This window comes from Vicugna pacos, chromosome 19, assembly GCF_048564905.1.
Source record: "Vicugna pacos chromosome 19, VicPac4, whole genome shotgun sequence".
In the NCBI taxonomy this organism is placed as follows: domain Eukaryota; kingdom Metazoa; phylum Chordata; class Mammalia; order Artiodactyla; family Camelidae; genus Vicugna; species Vicugna pacos.
Genome location: NC_133005.1, coordinates 3,877,680 through 3,886,134, shown reverse-complemented (window position 1 = coordinate 3,886,134; position 8,455 = coordinate 3,877,680). Strand labels below are relative to the sequence as shown.

Genomic DNA, 8,455 nt, shown 5'->3' with positions numbered 1-8,455 from the left:
GTCACAGCCCGTCCACAGTCCAAACAGTAAGTATGATCTTCCACATTCCTCAGAGCTGCTCTCTCTTGAAGTCACTCTGCAAATCTTGCTGACCGATTTTGAACTGAAAGAGACTGCAGGGGCCTAGCCAACCTAGAAATCTGTTCTGCATATTTCCCCTAAAAACGCCACTGAAAATGCAAAAAAAAAATGTCCCTTTTTCATGTGTGTTTTGCAGAAGCTCTACAAGAAAGCATGTCTAAAACCACAGAACTAGGCGCACACAAACACAGACACGCATGCTCACGTACATACATCAGGATCAAAGACTCTCAGCTACACAGCTGGGAAAGTAGAGGGCAAAGCCGGCAAGAGAAGATGTGGAGATCTGATCAGCTGAAGATGCTGGAATGGGACAGTAATGGCATGGGAGTGGTTCTCGGCACACACAGAGGAGGGTGGGCAGGCAGAGAGGACGGCAGGTCCAGGATATCAGGGAGAGTGTTGGTGGCCAGGCAGGAGTTAAAGATGATGTCAGCTTGCTGGATGAAGTGTTATATAATTATGGCATGTTGTTGGAAGGAGGATGGACTTGCATGGTCCAGGGCAGGAGCATCTGCTCAGCAGGACACCTCCATGGTCTGGTGTCTGTCTGGAACGTCAGGGGACTCAGAGGACTCCTGAGTCCCGTCTGACTGACTGCTGGTGTCCGACCGGCTGAAGGCACTTTCTCCAGAGCCCATGCTGCCCGAGGTGGAGAGGGTCCATGAGCGGGCGAGCCAGGTCATGCCGGCAGACGGGATGCAGCCCATTCCCTGCAGAAAGTACCTGAAGGCCTCGGTGAGTTCTCCAGGCTGAACTCCTGGGTCAGGCCCCCACAGTCTGCCGTCTTCAGCAAAGTTGTATGTACAGGATTCAGGCGAGAATTGCATTCAACCACAGCCTCGACCGCAGGTGAGCTGTCACCCACCACCAGTACAGTGGAACACCTCAGTGTCTTTGATTTGTTTTCACTTTGTCCCAAAATGGGTCTTTCAATCTCCAGGTCTGTGGGTCCGTTATAGGAACCCAGGAAGAGCTGTAGATTTTCTTGGTTGATACCTTGGGCAACACGCAGTCTGTAGGTTTGAATCAGATCCAGGTTGGCCTGCAATTCTTCCTGCCCAAAGTGATGAGCCAAAATAATGTCCACAACATTGGTCATCAAGCCTGAGAGTTTGGAAGCTGCCCAGTCTATCTAGCCTTTGGCGCAAGGGTCAACGTTAATGAACACAAGACCTTCCACAAGCTCCGGGTGATTGAGTGCAAATCTGCTGAGGATGGAAGCTCCAGCTCCAACTCCAACCCCAATGATGCTTTTCAGATATAAGTGGGTGAGAACAGAAGGCAGCATCTCAGCCAGCTCATCCATTGTGGGGTACTGATACCCAGTTGGGAAAGGGGGTGCACTTTCCTGCTGGCCTGGAGCATCCACATGACAGACAGCAAAATGCTGGGTGATCTCCTGCATATCCTCAAAGTTAAAGAATGCACTGAAACAGGGTTTATGATTGAGGCCAGTGTCATGGTATGTCAGAATGACCGGTCTGTTTCCCTTCGGTAGGCATCTTGCAGCGACGTGGACCATACAGTGAGTTGTTCCTATATCATGTTCCTCTGAATGTGATCCCTTATTCTCCAGGCTTATGAAGCAACCTGACATCCTATCGGCCCCCAACACACTTCTCCATCCTGGGCTGCCTCTCCCCCTGGCAATCAAAGTCCTGGAAGTTTCGTGTTCCATTTTTATCATTCAGAAGTGGTTTGATCTCTGTGAGTTGAATATCCTGAAGTTCATCCATGAGGACAGATGAGAGCAGAGGATTCTCAAGAATAAATCAGTAACTCTGAGGCTTGGATACCCACCCTCAGCTCGGCAGCTGTGGCAGCCAGAGTGGGCACAAATTGAGATTTTTAAAACCACATTCCAAGCACATAGCATGGGGGATACACAGAAGCTGCTCAAAAAATACCTACTGAATGAAAGAATGATCAGTCCAGAGATTCAGAGCGATTTGCCCAGGGTCACACAGTGAAATAGCGAAGTGTCCCCTCCTCCTCTCTCTGTGCCCTGGAAGCCCTTGTTCGGAGGATGGTGGCATCCTCGTGGCGCTGACCTCTCCCCACCGCGCTGTCCGTGTCTGTGCAGGAGCTTTCTCTCTCCTGCTGGACAGAAGCTCCTCCAGGTCAGGTGTTTGCCGTGTTCCCCTCCCACAGCCTGGGGGGTCCCAGGTGAGGGCCCTGCACAGGGCACGAGGTCAACATTGTGTGTTCCCTCTGACTCTGTAGGCTCTGGGCCTTTGCGTTGGTGTGTGAGGCTTTGTGTGGCTTCCCTTATTGTGCTGCAGTAGGGTTTTGGTCGCTTTTTGCTCTTGTTGGTGGCTTCTAATTTGTAGCTTCCAAATTGCCATTGGCAAGAAATCAAGAAATCAAAAACCAAAATTGAGTGAGCGCGGGCATGCACATGCATACACACACGCACACACACACACACACACACACACACACACACATACACGGTCAGTTCTTGTTCTATGTGATAGTTGTGTTCCACAAAGTTGCTATGAACACTGAACTAGCCAACACCGAACCAGCGCTCCTGGAGGAAATACAGGGTTGGGTTCCCACGAGCCTCTGGTCACAACACAGAACCACCCAGAGCCGGGCGGGCAGTCTGAGTCCTGACCATGTGTCCACACCCACTCCACCACTCGGCTTTGTAACTTTGTGAGCTGGCAATAAGTCCACTTCAGGCACCTTTTTTGATCACTTCCATGTGAACGAGTCCTGATTAATTTACCCACTTAATGAAAAATGCCTCTTGCTGGATTCTGAAAATGAAATACCACCAATATTGCTCTTCTATAGTGACAGGAAGCTCTCTGCCTAATCAGGCAGTTTACAAAGATCGCTTTTATGCAGACCACCTTCCTGACACACAAGCATAGGGAAACACTTATTGAGCACCAGCTGTGTACCCGGCAGGGGAGTAGGCTTTGGAGATTGCAAAACAAATACGTCAGCCTAAACCTTCAAAGCTTGCATGGTTTAAACTTTTTTTCAACTACTTTTCTTTTTTGAGGATCTTTCTATTTTTAAATTTTTATTTTGGGAGGGGAGGTAATTGGGTTTTTATTTATTTTTATTTCTGTTGTTTTTTTAAAAACACCTTTGTTGTGATATGGTTCCAATTACTTATTTATTTTAGTGGAGGTACTGGGGGTTGAACCCGGGACCTCACGCATGCCAAGCAGCTAAGCAGCGCTCTACCCCTGAGCTCTCCCCTCCCCCACTCCGCCTTTCAACTTCTAAGAACCTGTCGGTAAGTTATAAGGGAAAACAATTTCATTCTTGCTGTTTGTGTCCTTACTTTACTTCGCTACTGCTATGCTCGCTCTGCATGAAAACAAGCACAGAGACTCGGGAGCACGTAACACGTGGCTTGCACGTGCGCTGGGGCGGCTCTGAGGATCCCAGCTGGGCTCACTTTCAAGCCTGGGGTTGACCGGGATTTGGCTGATCGAGCCTGGACTTGGCCGGGCAGCTCTGTTTCTTGCCGGTGGGCTGCCTGGCTCAGCCTCAAGCTACAATGGTTGGTGTCTGTGTTCTACTTCTTTCTCTACCCCTTAGGCCAGTGGGCCAGCCACCGGGGTCTTCTCAGGGTCAAAGCTGAAGCCTCCTAAGGCACAGGCTCACGTCCACCTTGTCCTCTTGGCTGAAGCAAGTCGCACGGACAAGCCCAAAGTCAAGGGGCCAGGGAAAGAGTCTCCTTTAGTGGGAGAGATGGTGAAGGCTTAGAGCAAAGGACGTGACTATAGAGAGGGGGCAGAGTTGGGGCCAATAGCGCAACCTGATGTGCTCATCCACTGGTCTTAGATCTGCCCTCTAGAATCCACGCCACCTTATGAGACAGACTCACTTACTCAACGGCGGCTTCTATTTCTGCCATGGGGTTGTCCCTCAGGTGAACTTGGAGATATTGCATGGCTCCCTGTTCCTTCAAATGGGGAGCCTGGCAGGAGCCACCTGTCTGTGGAAGGGCCCAGAGAACTGTTGTCGAACCTTCATGACCTGCTTTTATCATGAGCCCCCTGGAAGTAGGGCTCTGCATCACTCCAAGCTGCGTCCTGCAAATTGCTAAGTTCCCAAGAGGCCAATATTCACGGCAATGCATTAGGTATGAGGTTACCTTGAAACTGTGTACTTGTTTCCAAAGCCACCCTGAGAAATGTCTGCATCAGGCTAATTTTGCTTGTTCCTTTGTTTGGACTGTGTTTTGGTAATAGGATTGGACAGGCTACACGATTTCCCTTTCAGCCTTGCTAGGGAGAGATTGATTTTCTCAAAGTGAAGTTTAAGGCATCCCTTTATTACACACATGAAACTGCTTAGGTCAGGAAGGCTGCAAGAAGGAGCAGTGGTGTGCTGATCAGGGTTTCACAACCAGCTCTCTGGAACAAGAAGCCCTGGCTTGTAGTATCTGCCATTTCCATGGTACGAACACATCCACGATGGTTGATTTCAAGCTGCCAACGTGCTGCTGTGTGACCACAGCCTTGGGAGGAGACACGCCTGAATGACCTGCTCTGCCCTCCGCAGTGCTGTTGAGATGGAAAAATGGATTCATTTCCTGGGTGTTCCTCGGGAAAGGCAGGTGGCTTGTGTCCTGTGTAGACTTTCTTAGAAGTCAAAGTCAGCACCAAAGGAGTCAGGATGCACCGGGAACACCGACAAAAAGGGCTTTCTCTGGAAGGTGGTTGTTTATTTTTTTAATTCATTTATTTTTGAGGGTTTTTTTTTTAATTTACAATGTTGTGTTAGTTTCTGGTCTACAGCATAGTGATTCAGTTATATATATATGTATATATATACATATTCTTTTTCATATTCCTTTTTATTATAGGTTACTACAAGCCATCAAATATAGTTCTTTGTGCTGTACAGTAGGACCTTGTTGTTTTATCTATTCTGTACATAGCAGTTTGTATCAGCCAATCCCAAACTCCCAGTTTATCCCTCCTCCCTTTCCCCCTGGTAACCATAAGTTTGTTTTCTATGAGTCTCTTTCTATTTTTGTAAATAAATTCGTCTGTGTCACTTTCTACGATTCCACGTATAAGTGATATCATATGATGTTTATCTTTCTCTGTCTGACTTACTTCACTTGGTGTGATAACCTCTAGGTGCATCCATGTTGCTGCAAATGGCATTATTTCATTCTTTTTGATGGCTGAATAGTATTCCACTGTATATATGAGATGCAGCTGTTTAAAAGTGATAATAACACTGGCTACTTTTTTCCTGGTGCCACCATACCATGCACTTTTCTCAGTACTTAATATGCATTCACACAAGAACTCCATACCACAATGCTGTGAGGTAGGTTCTGTTGGAGAATCGGAGACACAAATAGTTAAACGGTGTGTCTTGGGCCACACTAATGAAGTTGAGACTGAGATTGGAGCCCAGGGTGCCTGCTGGAGTCATGAAGCTCTCCTGACACCCGCTCCAGACCTGGGGAGTTAAGTTGGGACCAAGAGCTCTGCCTGCCCTGCCCTGGACTGTGTCCTCTGTCCAGTTACCCTGGTCTGTCTTCGCTTGGCAAATGAGAGCTTCCCCTGAAAGATGCAGGAACAAGAACAGCCTTCTCCAAGGATGAGCGTGCGTCTGCCTGCCTGTGCTGTGACTCCTACCTGTGGCCCAATCATAGGCTCCACACAGTGATGGGCAAACCAGACCTGTGCCAGCTCACAAGAGCAGTTCAGTGGGTCTCTGAGAGCTTGGCAAGCCATTATTAAAAATTAAATTATATAAACTTACAATTAAATATACAATGGTAAAGGGAATGAGCACTCGTCACTTCTCAATTATTTCACTGTCACCTGTGCTGTTGGGGTGATTGATGTCTGTTAAGCCACATGGTGGAAATACCCCTCTCGTGGCGGCCCCTGTTCCCTCTTCCCACACCACATTTGGTGACGTCATGTTGGCATCTTGAAGTTGGACATGGTGGTGATATTTACACCATGGAAATAAACAAAATCTGCAGAACAGGGCTTGGCTTGCTGTTCTGTTGATTGGCTAGACTTGACAAAGTGATGGAGAAAGTATTAATAAGACAGACTAGACTTAAAAGCATGCCTGTCAGTAATTGCTGCACTGTGAACAGCACAAAACTGAAAAAGCCATTTTTCCAATATTTGAAAACTATTATTTGCTTCAGAAAGAAGTTGCTTACATCACTGATAAACAAGTGGCATTTAAACATGTAGCTTTGTATCACATTTGTCTTACTCATTCATGTGAACAAAAACATCAGCTAGCATGCGTCATAGAATGAGACTCCTTTGTCAGCTGCAACCACAGGTTGGTTGCAGATACAAGAGTTAGACAAAAATCAATGAGAGCAGCTTTCATTTCTCAGATGGAGGAACAAGGATCAGATTTATCCTCCTGCCTGAAACTTTTTAAAAAAATGGATAGAATATATGGAAAATGGTGTCAAGACATGGAACACCAAGAACTGAAGGACAGTGGGAAACAGGAAACAGGGTGAGATCTGTGGTTACCCCCAGCTCACCGTCTGGAGAGAATTTCAAAGCATCAAAACGGAAGAAGGGGCTGGTTGGAGGGGTGGGGGACAAACAGAACCTGGTGGGCTCCCTGAGTTGAGGACATGGAGCTGGAAGTCCGGAGAGGCCAAGGTGGCCAAGAGAAGAGAGGGCGGCTCGGCGGGAACAGTCCAGAAACCTTCAGAGAGTGTCCTTCCAGGATTCTGCTGATGACCGATCGGCCCGATAGCTGTGCATTACCTGCTTTTACTTGGCTCAGGTTAGAGCCTGCAGGGCTATGCACGCATAATGGTTACAGACTCTCCACATCAGAACAGAGGATGAGGACAGAGACATACGTGGTTTGAGACTGGATGCCTTCCTGCACATTGTAAAATACGGTAGATTACATTTATGTATCAGTCCACATCCTTTCAAATAATTCACCTGGACAATGAAAAAGCCAGACTTGATTTATTTACAGCACACTTGGGATGCAGGGTCATTAAAAGAGAGCGGTTGGATGGCAGTGCTTCACAGTGTATCAACACCTGATGGAAATCTTTCACCTGCATATGCAAGATGCAGGTGTCTGTCAGCCCGGGCCAGGCAGCTGGAGCTGGGGTTGCCATGCCTCTGGATTCAGAGTCGTGGGCGTGCTGGAGAGCATTATTATTTCTCTATGGTACTTACTTCAAAGCATGTATTGAGATGATCAGTGATGGAGTTAGTGCTCTAACCATCCTGCTGGCTGGCCGGGTGGAATGGATGGTGCGACGTGCCCACCCAGGTTGGGGGCACAGAGTCCCCGTGCTGAATCCTCTGAGCATGAGAGGGAGAGAGTTGGCCTTTGTGTCACTCTGAGCTCCTGACTGCTAGAAATTATGCTTATACAATGCCTCTAAATTCTGGTCATCAGATGTGTGTGTAAAGCCACAGAAACACATAGAGACTATAAATCCTGCTGCTACTGAATCATCTCTTTTCTGGACTGTGTGTCAATGGTGCCATGTGCCTTTCCACACATCTCTCACTTAATAGGGGCCAGGGGTGGCTTCAGATGAAAATGCAGGCTCAGAGGTAAAGCTATTTCCCAAGATCTCCCCAGAGCTCCCAATGATGTCTGTCTTACTGCAAAACTTGCATCTTAACTTTCACGGTACATAACGGTTCTTGAGGAACAAAAATATAAACCTGTATTCTTTGGATAGTGCTTTACTGTCCAACATTTACGCCTTTGATTTAATCATCTGCATGCTCAAAGCCATCGTGTTGCACAGGGATTTTTAACCCCATTGTACAGGTGGGGAAAATGGGCTTTGGGCAGTTTGTTTGTTTTTTCCATTTTGGGGCTCATGGGACGTGGCAGAGATGGAATCAAAATTCTGGTGTTTTTCAGTATGGAGAGTCCTTAAAAACCTGAAAGTAGACTTATCATATGATCCAGCAATCCCACTCCTGGGCATATATCAGGAGGGAACCCTAGTTTGAAAAGATACATGCACTCCAATGTTCATAGCAGCAGTATTTACAATAGCCAAGACGTGGAAACAATCTAAGTGTCTGGATAAAGAAGTTGTGATTATACGTACACACACACACACACACACACACACACACACACACCCCCACAATGGAATACTACTCAGCCATAAAAAAGAATAAACTAATGCCATTTGCTGCAACATGAATGTACCTGGAGATTGTCATTCTAAGTGAAGCAAGCCAGAAAGAGAAAGAAAAATACCATATGATATCACTTATATGTGGAATCTATAAACAATGACACAAATTAACTTATTTATGAAACAGAAACAGACTCACAGATGTAGAAAAGAAACTTATGGTTACCGGGGGGGAAAGGAGTGGGAAGAGTTAAACTGGGA

The 8,455-nt window shown here is 47.0% G+C and overlaps 1 pseudogene; it reads right to left on the bottom strand.

The window, feature by feature from the left end:
- Positions 1–467: 467 nt before the first annotated feature.
- On the bottom strand, positions 468–1,820 carry LOC102538600 (protein NDRG3-like; annotated as a pseudogene).
- Between the last annotated feature and the right edge of the window lie 6,635 nt (positions 1,821–8,455).